We start from the raw sequence: 15,748 nt of genomic DNA on the forward strand, positions 1-15,748 counted from the left end.
TGGATTGCATATAAGTATGTAATTAACGAAAATGAAGCCTGTATCAGCTCTCTGCTTCTGGCTACCTTCAGTTTATCTCAGGCACAAATATTCAAGTGCTCCATTGCTCTGAAAATTATAAACAAGGGCCAAAGTGAACCCTTTCCTGGGTCTGGTAACACAAACACTACTGACCCTTTGTAAAGTAATATTCCAACACAGTGAAGTACAAATAAGCACAATTAAGTAGTACAAATAAAGATAACGGTGTTATTACATGAAGATGAAATAATTCTGCACATTTAGACTGTGACTGAAAATAAATACTGGTGCAAAAGAAATCAGTTATTTGCACAAATAGAATACTCCCTGTCACAGGACCCCTGAGATGTCTGTGCAAACCCCAATTTGGAAAACACTGCTGAAGAGAAGCCCTTATCAAACTTACAAAGGACATTCTTAAGCAATTGAGTGTAACATAATTTGGGGGTATATGGAAGCAGCTTGTCTGTGTGCTCTTTTTCTGGATGTCACACTGTTTTTACATATGTCTCAAGAAAGACTTATTAAGTTATTATGAAATGTATGCGGACGACGCTTAAGGCTTAAGCAATTGAGACTCTGAGAGGATATAAAGGCATCTGTGCATCTGTCTGTTTGTAAACAATTTATCTGTTTGTTTGAATATAGATCAGTGTTCAACTTTGTCATGTTACTGGTCAGGACTAAAAGTCCCTATCATGCTTGGTGTAAATTCATTTTCAATTTCATTTCATCAGACACCAATGCACACCCCTTTCTAGTGTGATAGTCCCAAGAGTTCAGTATCAATCCAGTAGAATCAAACTGCCACCGGACCTCTTCCAGCATTAAAGATACATGAACAGATTTGTCCCAGAATGGTTTACTCACTTAAGAACAGCTCTAAGAAGTGGCCATTCGTAATTGTCACATTATTGCTCTTTGTAAGTCTTGGTGTGGCTATTTTCACACTGGTGAATGCTTGGATTCAATGCAGGGGGAGGAAAAGCTGAAGACCGTCAACTCAGCCCTTATCTAGTGCCAGGAACAAACGGTGAGCTTGTAAGAGATAGGAGAGGTTCTAACCACTCAGGAACAAACGGTGAGCTTTTAAGACAGCTAGGAGAGGTTCTAATCACTCAGGAACAAACGGTGAGCTTGTAAGACAGCTAGGAGAGGTTCTAATCACTCAGGAACAAACGGTGAGCTTGTAAGACAGCTAGGAGAGGTTCTAATCACTCAGGACAAACAATGAGCTTGTAAGACGGCTAGGAGAGGTTCTAGTCACTCAGGAACAAACGGTGAGCTTGTAAGACAGCTAGGAGAGGTTCTAATCACTCAGGAACAAACGATGAGCTTGTAAGACAGCTAGGAGAGGTTCTAATCACTCAGGAACAAACGGTGAGCTTGTAAGACAGCTAGGAGAGGTTTTCATCACTCAGGACAAACGATGAGCTTGTAAGATGGCTAGGAGAGGTTCTAATCACTCAGGAACAAACAGTGAGCTTGTAAGAGATAGGAGAGGTTCTAATCACTCAGGAACAAATGATGAGCTTGTAAGACAGCTAGGAGAGGTTCTAATCACTCAGGAACAAACGGTGAGCTTGTAAGACAGCTAGGAGAGGTTCTAATCACTCAGGAACAAACGGTGAGCTTGTAAGACAGCTAGGAGAGGTTCTAATCACTCAGGAACAAACGGTGAGCTTGTAAGACAGCTAGGAGAGGTTCTAATCACTCAGGAACAAACGATGAGCTTGTAAGACAGCTAGGAGAGGTTCTAATCACTCAGGAACAAACGGTGAGCTTGTAAGACAGCTAGGAGAGGTTTTCATCACTCAGGAACAAACGATGAGCTTGTAAGATGGCTAGGAGAGGTTCTAATCACTCAGGAACAAACAGTGAGCTTGTAAGAGATAGGAGAGGTTCTAATCACTCAGGAACAAATGATGAGCTTGTAAGACAGCTAGGAGAGGTTCTAATCACTCAGAACACATATACAAGTCAGCTCTTGTCGACAGATTTTGTATACTATGGTTCTAATATTGACGATTACTATGAATATACAGTTTCATTATTTTCTTTTTTAAAATTTTTATGTATTGACTAAATAATAGTTTCAATGTTTCTGGACAAACCTGTCCCTTTTCAACTGGAAGAAGTTGACCTCATAATCCCACACTATACAGTTTAATGGGACAAAACGTAAATATAATTATGTTAAGATTACTAATAGTTTTAAGTCATTTTATATGTCAAGTACATAAATATACAAAGTCTGAGAAATGAAAAAAGGAATCTCATTAATGAATGAGAGTACTTTATCATGTTGTAAAATTTGGAGAGTATGTACTTAATACTCCTTTCGTTATTGTAAAGAAATTTTTATAAAATAATGTGAATATATAAAATAATGTAAAATAAGGTTACTCATGACATGGTCAGGTTACTCATGAAATAGTACAACAAGTGAATTAAAAGTAGGTGTAAAAATTTGTTTTTTTAAGGAAGTTACATTTTTTGTCTTTATACATAAATAGATATATATGTACCATTTTTTTTCGAAAAAAAAAGAGAAGTTTCATACGAGACAGTTTCATCACGTTACATGGTATGTAAAAGACAAATTATCAATGTACATTTCCACTTAAGACACATACAATCACGAACCAAACTTTCACACGATTTCGTTGGACCTGTGTCGCCGTGGTACCGTGAAGTACTACATATGAAACAAAAGTACACGTTCATCGAAGTACGTGGACTACCGTGAAAAACATCATCAATTGAAACCCGGTCACTAGATGGTGTGACTTAGATACTCTATACAATATGACGGGACGTGAAGTCTCCTTCTCAGTTTGAACTGGAGAAAAAGGTAGTACGATCCGGTCGTAACTAGTCACGAGCTCGATACCTATGGAACTAAAGTTTGACTTTTTCCACTGTGCTCCCGACACTCAATGGCCAGCAACCTAAACCAACTACAGGAACAAATATAAAGTTCGTTCACTCAGTGCATTCCGTTAGTTCCATAAGTGTCGTGTCCCACATTTGTCCCATCATTTTTTCATTTGTTTTATTATTTACAATATTTGTTGAATAAAAAATCAAAAGCAAAGTCTTATTTCTATTAAATATGGAATAAACAAAGGTGGATGCCAATTACTTTTGTCAGTTTCAAGTTATTTCAGAGAATTGTGCATTCTTTGTTTTTCCACAGTTGTTGTACAACTGTTTTGATGTGTACTTCATAATCATACTATATATATAATATATATATATATATATATATATATATATATAATATAAATAGTCACTTGTGCATTCAAATGTTTTCTATAGCTCTCAATGAGACTTCTGCACCTGTCAAACAGGTAGTTTGGCCCACTCTTCCTGAACAAACTGCTCCAGCTGTCTCAGGTTTGATGGGTGACTTCTCCAGACTGCATGTTTCAGCTCTTTCCATAAATGTTTGGATAGGATTCAGATCAGGACTCATAGAAGGCCACTTCAGAATAGTCCAATGTTTTTGTTCTTATCCATTCTTGGGTGCTTTTAGCTGTGTGTTTTGGGTCATTATCCTGTTGGAGGACCCATGACCTGCGACATTCGTTGGTACGTAAATGTTCCCAATAGTTCTTTCACTTTATTTTGAGATTACATAGAGGACAAAGATGCCGAGACACATGTGTAGCGGAGTGACTAGGTGTCAGGGTATACACACAGGAAGGTATACGAATAACCTGTCGAACTGTTGTTTACCAACTCTCTAGACCTAGTAAAGGACGAAAAGAACGAGGTGTAGTTTCCATCTTAGGTAATCAAGGCACGGACGTGTCGTCCTACGGTGTACATAGTGTCTCGACAGTCGGTAACACATTACCACTACTACAGTGAATAATCATTGACTATGACTTGGAGATGGAAGAAGGTAATCAACAAAGAGTGAGAAATCGAATCTAACACGAGGGTACTCGGAGAAACGAGGGTACACGGACAACGTATCTATGGGACCAGTATAACCACAGTGACCTCGAAAGAGGGACGAGGTCAGACCGTCGGTTAGTGTCAGTAGTTACGCACACGTGACAGTGACCTGAGCTACCTTCTAGTGGGTGTTAGACCTTTGGTTGGACAAATAACCACAGATAAGTTTTTTTTTATGATTATTATATTATTATTATTATTATTATAATATACATTGAATTACAAGTGAACACGAGAATAAACTCATGTAGTTATCTGTGTAGTTTACACAGATAAGTTCGTCCAATTATATTTTCAATTTTCAACGTGAAAATCAGGCAGTTTGCAGTGATTGCGTGCCTTTATATATATATGTTATACAAAATATATAGGTTATATATTCCCATTATATATACACACACACACACATTTTCACACACATTTTACAATATTATGTTGAAGAAAAAAATTTGTTCAAAGTCTGATTTCTATTAAATATGGAATAAAAAATGAACTGATGCACAATTTTCTCTGAAATAACTTGAAACTGACAAAAGTAATTGGCATCCACCATTGTTTATTCCATGTTTAATAGAAATCAGACTTTGCTTTTGATTTTTTATTCAACATAATATTGTAAATAATAAAACAAATGAAAATGGCATGGACAAAAATGATGGGACTGCTAACCTAATATTTTGTTGCACAACCTTTAGAGGCAATCACTGCAATCAAATGTTTTCTGTAGCTCTCAATGAGACTTCTGCACCTGTTAACAGGTAGTTTGGCCCACTCTTCCTGAGCAAACTGCTCCAGCTGTCTCAGGTTTGATGGGTGCCTTCTCCAGACTGCACGTTTCAGCTCTTTCCATAGATGTTCGATAGGATTCAGATCAGGACTCATAGAAGGCACTTCAGAATAGTCCAATGTTTTGTTCTTATCCATTCTTGGGTGCCTCAGTGCACTCTGCGCACATAGCGCTCGGGACCCATGACCGTTTCGGTGCCTCAGTGCTTTCTGCGCACAGCGCTGGTGCAGTACGTTTCGCTCCAGAGTGCCTCTGATAGTCTTGAGATTTCATTGTGCCCTGCACAGATTCAAGGCACCCTGTGCCAGGCGCAGCAAAGCAGCCCCAAAACAGAACCGAGCCTCCTTCATGTTTCACTGTAGGTATGGTGTTCTTTTCTTTGAAAGCTTCATTTTCTCGTCTGTGAACATAGAGATGATGTGACTTGCCAAAAAGCTCCAGTTTGGACTCATCTGTCCAAAGGACACTCCCAGAAGGATTGTGGCTTGTCAATATGCATTTTTTATGTTTTTCTTTCAAAAGTGGAGTCCTCCTGGGTCTTCTTCCATCAGTGCACTTTCGCTCAAAAAGCGCTCGGATGGTGCGATCAGAAACTGACGGTACCTTCACCTTGGAGTTGCGCTTGTATCTCTTTGGCAGTTATCCTTGGTTCTTTTTCTACCATTCGTACTATCCTTCTGTTCAATCTGGGGTCGATTTTCCTCTTGCGGCCGCGCCCAGGGAGGTTGCCTACAGTTCCATGGACCTTAAACTTCTTAATAATATTTGCAACTGTTGTCACAGGAACATCAAGCTGCTTGGAGATGGTCTTGTAGCCTTTACCTTTACCATGCTTGTCTATTATTTTCTTTCTGATCTCCTCAGACAACTCTCTCCTTTGCTTTCTCTGGTCCATGTTCAGTGTGGCGCACACAATGATACCAAACAGCACAGTGACTACTTTTCTCAATTTAAATAGGCTGAATGACTGATTAAATGATTGGAGACATGTGTGATACTAATTAAATAAACTAATTTGTTTGAAATATCACTATAATCCAATTATTTATTATCTTTTCTAAGGGGTACCAACAAATGTGTCCAGGCCATTTTAGCATATCTTTGTAGAATAAAAATAATTCATCTCTTTTCACAGCTTCTTTGCTTTATTCTATGTGCCTCAAAGGCATGCAAGTATACATGCGCACATATTTTTCAAGAGGAATGAAGGTGCTCACGCCGTTTCGTGTGCCTCAGCACTCTTTTCGGTGACAGGGAGAACGCCGTTGAGTGACGGTGCCTGCAGTGCACTTCTGCGCACATAGCGCTCGGTGCGCACGCCGTTTCGGTGCCTCTGAGATCTTGCCTGCCACGGCTTCAACCTGTGAGTCTCCCCTGGTGCATGTTGTGTGCTGACCAATTCGGTGCCTAAGTGCGGTCTGCGTACACAGCGCTGCACTCTGCGCACATAGCTCGGTGCTCAGTCGGTGCCTCAGTGCACCTGCGCACATGCTCGGTGCTCACGCCGTTTCGGTGCCTCAGTGCACTCTGCGCACGTAGCGCTCAGTGTTGATGTGCGCCGTTTCGGTGCCTCAGTGCACACTGCGCACATAGCGCTCGGTGCGCACGCCGTTTCGGTGCCTCAGTGCACTCTGCGCACATAGCGCTCGGTGCTCACGCCGTTTCGGTGCCTCAGTGCACTCTGCGCACATAGCGCTCGGTGCTCACGCCGTTTCGGTGCCTCAGTGCACTAACTGCGCATCTTGCACATAGCGCTCGGTGCTCACGCCGTTTCGGTGCCTCAGTGCACTCTGCGCACAGCGCTCGGTGTGCCGTTTCGGTGCCTCAGTGCTGCGCACATAGCGCTCGGTGCTCACGCCGTTTCGGTGCCTCAGTGCACACTGCGCACACAGCGCTCGGTGCTCACGCCGTTTCGGTGCCTCAGTGCACTCTGCGCACACAGCGCTCGGTGCGCACGTCGTTTCGGTGCCTCAGTGCACACTGCGCACACAGCGCTCGGTGCGCGCGCCGTTTCGGTGCCTCAGTGCACTCTGCGCACACAGCGCTCGGTGCTCACGCCGTTTCGGTGCCTCAGTGCACTCTGCACACACAGCGCTCGGTGCGCGCGCCGTTTCGGTGCCTCAGTGCACTCTGCGCACATAGCGCTCGGTGCGCGCGCCGTTTCGGTGCCTCAGTGCACTCTGTGCACTTGGTGCTCTGTGTACTCTGTGCTCGTTGCACATGGTACGCTCAGTGCACACGGTGCTCGGTACACATGGTGCTTGATACGCACACGCCGTTTCGGTGCCTCAGTGCACTCTGCGCACTCGGTGCTCACGCCGTTTCGGTGCTCAGGTGCGCACGCCGTTTCGGTGCCTCAGTGCATCTCTGCGCACATAACGCTCGGTGGTCACGCCGTTTAACGACGGTGCTGTTCTCAGTGGCCCACACGGCACAGTGCACAAAGCGCTCGGTGCGCACGCCGTTTCGGTGCCTCAGTGCATCAAGCGACTCGGTGCTCACGAGGCCAAGAGTTACCAGTCGAGTGAGCATCAGTGCACTCTGGGCAATACTGGGTAGCGCTTGGCCCACACAGTGACAGTGACAAACCATCCACAGCGCTCGGTGCTCACGCCGTTTCGGTGCCTCAGTGCACACTGCGCACATAGCGCTCGGTGCGCACGCCGTTTCGGTGCCTCAGTGCACTCTGCGCACATAGCGCTCGGTGCGCACGCCGTTTCGGTGCCTCAGTGCACTCTGCGCACACAGCGCTCGGTGCCTCAGTGCACGCCGGTTCGGTGCCTCAGTGCACTCTGCGCACATAGCGCTCGGTGCTCTGTGACCTGGGTGGCTTGAGGGACAGTCCTCACCCGTCTGAATGGCAGATCCTAAACAAGATTCATTTATTTTTGCCAACACTGATTTTAGAGTCAAAACAGCTGGCAAACATGACACACATGCCAATTTGGAACCTGTCTTTTTCTTATACTGATGCCAGTGTTAAAACTAGCATAGCTTTCGCTATAAAACAAGAAATTCACTTTTTTTAGCCTGATACCTCATACTTCTTCATAACCTAAAACTACCTCTGAAACTCTCCATCAAAACCCTTCTAACAGCTTTTCACAGATATGAATGTCTTGACTTCTGGGAATTCTCTCTGTCTCTCAAATTCAAATTCAAAAGTTAAAATTCAAACTGGCTTTATTAGCATGACAGGAGTGATCCAATATTGCCAAAGCATTTTAACACACATGTTACATGAAATAAAATAGTGTTACTAACACACAATAGCAATCCCTTCCCCCTCTCTTTCTTTCTAACAGAATGTAAACAATATATAATACCCCCCCTCGTCTAATTTAACAGTAAACAGTGCAGTGTCTACACTGTGGCTGTGACAGGCAGACACGCACAGAGCTAATAGCTCTGTTGTCTCCTCTCCCAGCAGGATCAGCAGTTTCTTAGGGTCAGGCAGGTGTGGAAACTGGGCCAACTGACTCAAGAATTTAGGGAGGTATGTGTCCCTTATTTGGCAGTATTTGGAGCAGGACAGCAGGAAGTGCACCTCTGCTTCAACTTTTCCCAGCTCACAGTGACTGCACAGCCTGTTCTGTCTGGCCAGCCAGCTCTCTTTATGGCAGCCTGTTTCGGTGGCCAGGCTGAGGTCACTGAGTTTGTCCTTCGCTAGGGTTTGTCTTTGTTTGAGATCTTTTATCCTGAGATATTGTGCCAGAGTAAAGCCCCTGTTCAGGGCCCGATAGCACTCCAATTTGTTGATTAATTTTGTTTCATTTTGTCATTTTATTATTGAGATCCATTTGTTTAGATGTTATTTCTGTAATTTTGTCATCGGCACTGTTGCCAAGCTGGTGTTTCCTTGTTAGTTGTCTCAGGGGTCTCTGTCTGAGTAGAGCTGGTTGGTCTGGAATGCTTTGTGCTGGTAGCAGTGTGGCACAGCCTGGCTCAGATGGACCCACAGTTTGGTTGTTCTTTTTCAATGGGTAGCAGTAAGGGGAAACGACCGAGTTCAGCCCGACACGCATGGTTGGGGGAGTTTCTCTGTATATGTAAAATATTTTTACAAAATTTTAAATGGAAGTTTTAAAATTACATTTTGAAAGTGGGCTCCATATTTTGCCACCATAAAGGCGGCTTTGTTGGCTGACACTGTCAGAGATTTCTAGCTAGATCTTTATTGGGGGGTTATATTTGGAAGTTTTTCTTTATGGCATAGTAGGCTCTGTGTGCTTTTACCCTCAATGTATTTCTAGCCATATTGAAACTCCTTGACAGGCTGATGGTCAGACCCAGGTAACCATAGCTAGTGGCGTGTTCCAGGGTGGTGGTTCCCAGAGTGAAGTGGTACCTGTTGCACCTGTGTCATAGACTTTACCCCCTACACCACTTTAAAGAAGTTTATTAAATAGTCCTTCATGCCAAATTGAATGAAATGCCTTTTTAAAATCTATAAAGCAGACGAATGCAGAATAACGACAATCTATTGGAAGTGCAGCATTGAAGGAGATCAAATACTTCTATTTAAACTTTTTTTTTTGCACAGTACAAATCCACAGAAAAGGGCTTGCCATTTCACTTTAGCATTGCATTTGCTTGCCACAAGTGCGGCAGTACAATTATACATTAACAATGTTGTAAGCCTTTTCAAACTCCTTCATATCTATTGCCCTGACCTTGAAGCTCTGTAGCTTGGCACGCAGCCTGAAATACACCCACTGCAGCTGTGAGGATAACACTTTTGTTTTCCTATAAATTGCTTCTGCTTAGAAAGCTGTTTTGAGCCTATGTGCCTATATTGAATTTATTGTAGACTTACCTTCCAAAAATGAGGTTGATAAAGACAGCGTTGAGAAATAATAAGGCTTATTCAGCAGTCTTCAGCACTCATTCATGTAAGTGGATTCAACCGTACATGTTTTTTGTGTGGTGTTTTTTTATTGGAACGGCATACTTGCTGGTCGTGTGTTTCTGGCAGTTCCCAGGCAGGCTATTAGCTGTAGCAACATTATCCATTCTCTAGCTGCCACTGCAGCTCATCCTCATTGACCAAAGCAGTGCAAGAAGCTTCAAAACCTACAGACTCAAGCTGTGCAACAAAACTGCTGTGCATGTCTTTACCATTCTATTTAAATAGCACGCAGTCATGCTATTAGGCTATCAGCCCTTGTTCATATTTTTTCAATGTGTAAAACACCCAGTATGCAGCTTATCTGGAGCGGTGCTAGGCCCCGTGTGTTATGTGCTCCCCTATCTGTAGCCTCCCAAGTTTCTGATTTGGTAGTAAATTAATAAAATAATGTCTTTCCAAAAACATTTCAAATGTACAAAAATGACAAGTTAACATAAATGCCCAGCCATATAAAGATATCTCAAGTTATATGCAAAAAATGGTCAGCCCTGTCAATTTGAAACCTTTTCTTTTATACATCAAATATTTCTGGAGTCTATAGTAAAGAACCCCTAAAGTTTTTTCTTCTGAACAATAGTTTATTGATCAGACTGTACCTTGAACTGCAGTTTTGTCAAGAATAGCTGTAGAACTAAATTCCACTGAACGGAAGATTGTTTTCACTAAAACTGAAACAAAAACGTTAGAAAAACAACTTAACTTTGCCTTAGCTATATTTCTTTGTCCAAAAAAACATAGTTTTGGGCAGAAAAACAGAATTATTTCCACAAAACTTATGGCCCCAATTGGCACTACCCTTAGGTAAGGTAATCCAAAATTGGGGCTAATCAGTGGCCAATCACTCTGTGAAACCAGCCAAACGTGTTCCAGAACCCCCCCCCCCCCCCCCCCCCCCCCCCCCCGAGAGTGTACAAGAAGCACATGACTTTACCTTTGCTGTGTCCTGTGAATGCATTTCTAGCAAACACTACAGGGTGTTCTCTAACACCTGAAGTATATTTTGGAAGGGATGTGTAAATATTTCCTTAAGCCCAAAGTACTGCACAGATGGTTAAGTAAGCATAGAAATGTGAATGTTGCTTTATCAAATGTGTATCTGAAAATATTAGGTACCTAAAAATGACGTATCCTTCCTGTTGCTGTATATTGGATTATTCATATGTTTTTCTATTGCCGAATACAAATCTCACAGGGAAAATCAGATTTTGACCTTGAAAAGTGGACAGGCCAATGTGAGAGCGGAAATGCAAGATGGGATTTCTTGATGTATTAGTAGTAAAGGGGCATGCTATTGTTTTATTTCAGCAATAATACCCAACACAGTGGAATTTCAAAAGGGTTTTTTGTTTAATTGTATTTATTTTGTTTGCAGTAATGAGGCTTACCCTTATAAAGGTTCACCACAGTAAATTTGCACAGTCATTTGACAATGTTCTCATGCTTTTCCAAAGTTATACTTTGCATTTACTGCACCATAGTTTTGTGTGAAACTTTTACAAGGGAACCCTAAGTAATGTTCACCTATTTAAGTAAAAAAATAATAATTAACCACAGTCCGTGCTACAATATTTACAACATGCTTATCATAAAACTTTTAGAGCAAACAGATCAAAACAGTAGCATATACTGTTTTGATCCACTTAAATCCTACAATTTAGAAATGTCTTGTTTGCTTGTAAAAGTGGGTTGATCAGTTCTGTTTTATTTCCAGTAGTGTTGTTGACAAGGACAGTCAAAGGGCTGCAGAGGTTCACTTGGCTCCAGGGTCATGCTGATTCATTTTTTCATGAGGGAATGGACATCTAGCACATCCAGAATGTCACTGTGTTTTTAGTATTGCTCCACAAACCAGCAGCCCTGTTAGCGGCACTTGTAAACAAGCTGATTTTAGCATGTGGTGTCAGTGAGAAGTTAAAGAAAAATCTGATATTCTTTTTTGTAATCGTAACAGGGCCAGGAGCCCTACACATACAAAAAGGGGCAGGACAAAGCCCTTATTGTTTATTTTTAGAACAGGGTTCCCCCTCCACCTTGTGTGTTATTGTTTTGCACCGTTTCATTTTTGTATTATTTTGTATATTCATTTAAAATGACGGCACGGCTGTATGTGTGGGTGTGTGTGTTCTGTCAGAGATGAGGTTTGGCAGCTCGTCTCTGCCAGTGAATGAAAATGCGTGCATAATGCAGCTGGCGGATGATCGACTAATTTGTAGCTGGTTAATCCCCGGATATAAATGCAACGAGCAAGAGAGTGTTTCGGGAGAGGATTGTGAGGAGTATTTAGAGTGAGCGAAAAATTACTTACTGTGTCAGTGAAGTCTGTGACCAGTCTGACTGGTACCTTTTTGTTTGTGTATTGTGTTTGAGATTTATTTTTGTTTCAACCTTTTCGTTTGTGCTCTGTGAGCAAGTTTATTTTTTGTTCAATCTATTTTATTTTTGTTATTTAAAAATAAAATTGTGCCCCAAGCGTCTTTTTCCCGCAGTACTGGTGTCAGTATTTTTGTTCCTGCTTCTGGCCTGACGTCACGGCAACGCCAGCCTGTCACAGTGATATTTTCCAAAACCATTTTACTGTATACAAGCTTCTAATGCTCTTGTGAGATTGCAAACATGTGATTTATAAAATATCCCGCCCCTGTTGTGACAGACAGTGCTGCTGTATTCAAAAGCAATGTAAAAGGCACTGTGCACTGCACACACAGGTCATAGTATTCACCAAGCCACCAGGATTTCTCATTTCAGCAGCAGGTGCACAACACCCCAGTACTTCAGCCCTCTAGTTATCACACCACTGCTTGCATGTATTCATGGAAGGCAACTCGAACTGAAGAGCAGCCCCTGAATCTGGGGAAAGCAGATGAACAAAATAAAAAGGATTTGAGGCATTGCAGTAAGAGCTACAGCATTCTATGCAAAGAAAAGGGATTGCAAAAGCAAAATGAATGGGGGCTCCCGAGTGGCGCATCCAGTAAAAGCACCACGTAGAGTGCAGGATGCGTCCTATAGTCTGGACGTCGTTCAAGTCCAGGCTATTCCTTTGCCGGCCGAGAACTGGTGCACTCAGGGGGCAGCGCACAACTGGCCAAGCGCCACCCGGGGGAGGGAGGGTTAGGTTGGCCAGGGTGTCCTCAGCTCACCGCACACCAGCGACCCCTGTGGTCTGGCCGGGCACCTGCAGGTTTGCTTGTAATTTGCCAAGGGCTGCATTGTCCTCCGACGCTGTAGCTTTAGGTGGCTGCACGTTGAGTCTGCAGTGTGTAAAAAAGAGGGCAGCTAACGGCACAAGCTTCGGAGGACAGCATGAGTTCATCTTCACCCCTCCCGAGTCAGTGCAGGGGTGGTATCAGTAAGCTGAGCTAAAAAAAATAATTGAACACTACTAAATTGGGGAGAAAACAACAAAAAACGAAAATTGGCAACTACTAAATTAAAATAAATAAATAAATACATTTCATTTGAAACTGGAACAGTTGGGGTTTATTACCTTACATTGGGCTGAATCTATTATTAACCCTGGAATAAATACAGTGCTCCATTGAGACGGGTCGGGGAGTCAACTGACTGAAATTCGACCTCTTGAACGAGCTGGGGTTCCTTACCAAGACCTGCAGGATTGTGATTCTGTCACACTTCAGCGCCCCACTGGTTGGTAAGGAAAGGCAACATGAGTGCTCAGAGCTCTCACTTCATGAGCTTCATTGAGGGCAGGCCATTGGTGCTAGCGGTTGTTAATAGCCTCTTGTATACAACCTCTGCTCTTGTACCCGAGCCTGTTCATTGTTCACTGGGGTGAAGACTTACCACTGGCCTCCACATCCAGCTCCATATTGCATCCTGGTGTATAGTTTGGAATGCCGAATTGCTTTTTTTGTATCTAGGTGAAATCAATTCACTTCAAAAGAACCAACCAGCAAAATACGCATCCGAGGAACTGAAGGGGTTTGAACACCAGAGCCCTGCAGAGAGGGCATTAATGTCTGCTAGTTCACAAAACAGCCGTGATTTTAAACAGTAAAACATTTATGACATTTTTAATGATAATTGGAGTGAGCACAGTGAGGAAATTATTTTCCGTCTGCCACCCCCTGGTAGTTAGTATTTGGGTTTCGGAAGTCTCTTATTGTGTAAGAGATATCATGTCATCATTTTGGAGTTCTCAAATGCTACCAAATAATATCTCTTATACTAATAATCCGATATCGTACACACGACGTATTAACTTATTATGAATCACAAAACATAATCACGCCTAAGACTTACTGTGCAATCCTGCGTTGTATTGGTCTATTCATTTTAACTAGAAAATAAGTATTTTAAAATAGAAAGTATTTTTACAGTTGTTGAAATCAGACTTCAGTTGCTAATGAAGTAGACTCAGAAACACTGGAGAGGGTAGCGAGGGTATGGAATAGGTAACTGAGCCGTGTAGATGCTGAATCATTAGGATGCTTTCAGACACATGAAAAAGTTTTGTGTGTGTGTGTGCACGTGGATTATTGAGTGGCAGGGAGGGAGTTACAATCCTCCCCATGCGGGAATGTGGCTGGAGCTGTGAATTGAATAGGTGATTAAATAAGAAATTAAGGCTCCAGCCACAGGTGTATAAATAAGGTGATCACTGGTTTTAGAGCAGACATCATCTCTCAGTCATGCTTATTTGTCGTTCTGTTATAGAGTAATAACGGCTGACTTCCATAGTAAACAAGTTTTTATATGGCTGTACAAGAACTCCCTTTGTCAAAACGGTTAGATAGATTTACTTTTAACTGAAAGAGCATCATGTTTTCAGTCTCAGTGCTCACTGTGGTGTTTGTCTTTGTGTTGCAGTCAGTCTCACTGCTCACTGTGGTGTTTGTCTTTGTGTTCAGTCTCAGTGCTCACTGTGGTGTTTGTCTTTGTGTTGCAGTCAGTCTCACTGCTCACTGTGGTGTTTGTCTTTGTGTTGCAGTCAGTCTCAGTGCTCACTGTGGTGTTTGTCTTTGTGTTGCAGTCAGTCTCACTGCTCACTGTGGTGTTTGTCTTTGTGTTGCAGTCAGTCTCAGTGCTCACTGTGGTGTTTGTCTTTGTGTTGCAGTCAGTCTCAATGCTCACTGTGGTGTTTGTCTTTGTGTTGCAGTTAGTCTCAATGCTCACTGTGGTGTTTGTCTTTGTGTTGCAGTTAGTCTCACTGCTCACTGTGGTGTTTGTCTTTGTGTTGCAGTCAGTCTCAGTGCTCACTGTGGTGTATGTCTTTGTGTTGCAGCCAGGAGCAGCTCTCTAAGATCAAGGATCTCGAGGTGAAGCTGTTGGCACTCAGTGGGGTGAACAGACCTGTGCCCGTTCACAGCATCACTGCTCTTTACATAGCAGCCCTACTAGTGGCTCTGCCTGTGTGAGTACTCAATTACAAAGCTTTCCACTTTTGTCTTTCAATTACTTTATGAAATAGTCCCGCACACGAGCAAGTGTGCTTATCTTGCGTAGAAATGTTAATTTTAATTCCAAGTCCTGCTAGGACATTTCCAAGTCCTGTTGTCTTGCTAGGACAAGACATGGAGCAGTTTCAATAAGCACATTTTATTTCAGATCGTCTTGCACTTTCAAGGACACTTGAAGAGTGAACAAGCCCTTTCCTGTCAGTAACTAACCATCTGCGTCTGCTAATGATTGACATGCTTTGCAGCCAGCAAGATGCTTGACCCTGAAAACAGTGCTGAAATTACCCGGGAAGTGCAACAGAGTTCCTGGGAGAGAAGGCAAGTAATCGGAGAACTGTCTTTAACCAGTGTAGTACCAGATGTTATGCTTAAAATTCAAATTGAAACTGCACTCTTGAGATCTATACAGTCAATTGGTTTGTGAGACAGGTAAGGGTTATAAAAGCATGCTGATGCCTGTACACTGTTAGCAGACCAGGGCTCATCACAATTGAATACATTTCTCTAAACACACATACAGACAGGATGTGTCCATATACACCCACATCAGGAAACTATTCAGTGTGTATCAAGAAATGCCCTTTTCAAGCTTCGTCAAACTGGCAAGGTGGTTCTGTAGTATGTATAGTTATCACATCAGACAGG

This window comes from Polyodon spathula, chromosome 27, assembly GCF_017654505.1.
Source record: "Polyodon spathula isolate WHYD16114869_AA chromosome 27, ASM1765450v1, whole genome shotgun sequence".
NCBI classification, from domain to species: Eukaryota; Metazoa; Chordata; class Actinopteri; order Acipenseriformes; family Polyodontidae; genus Polyodon; species Polyodon spathula.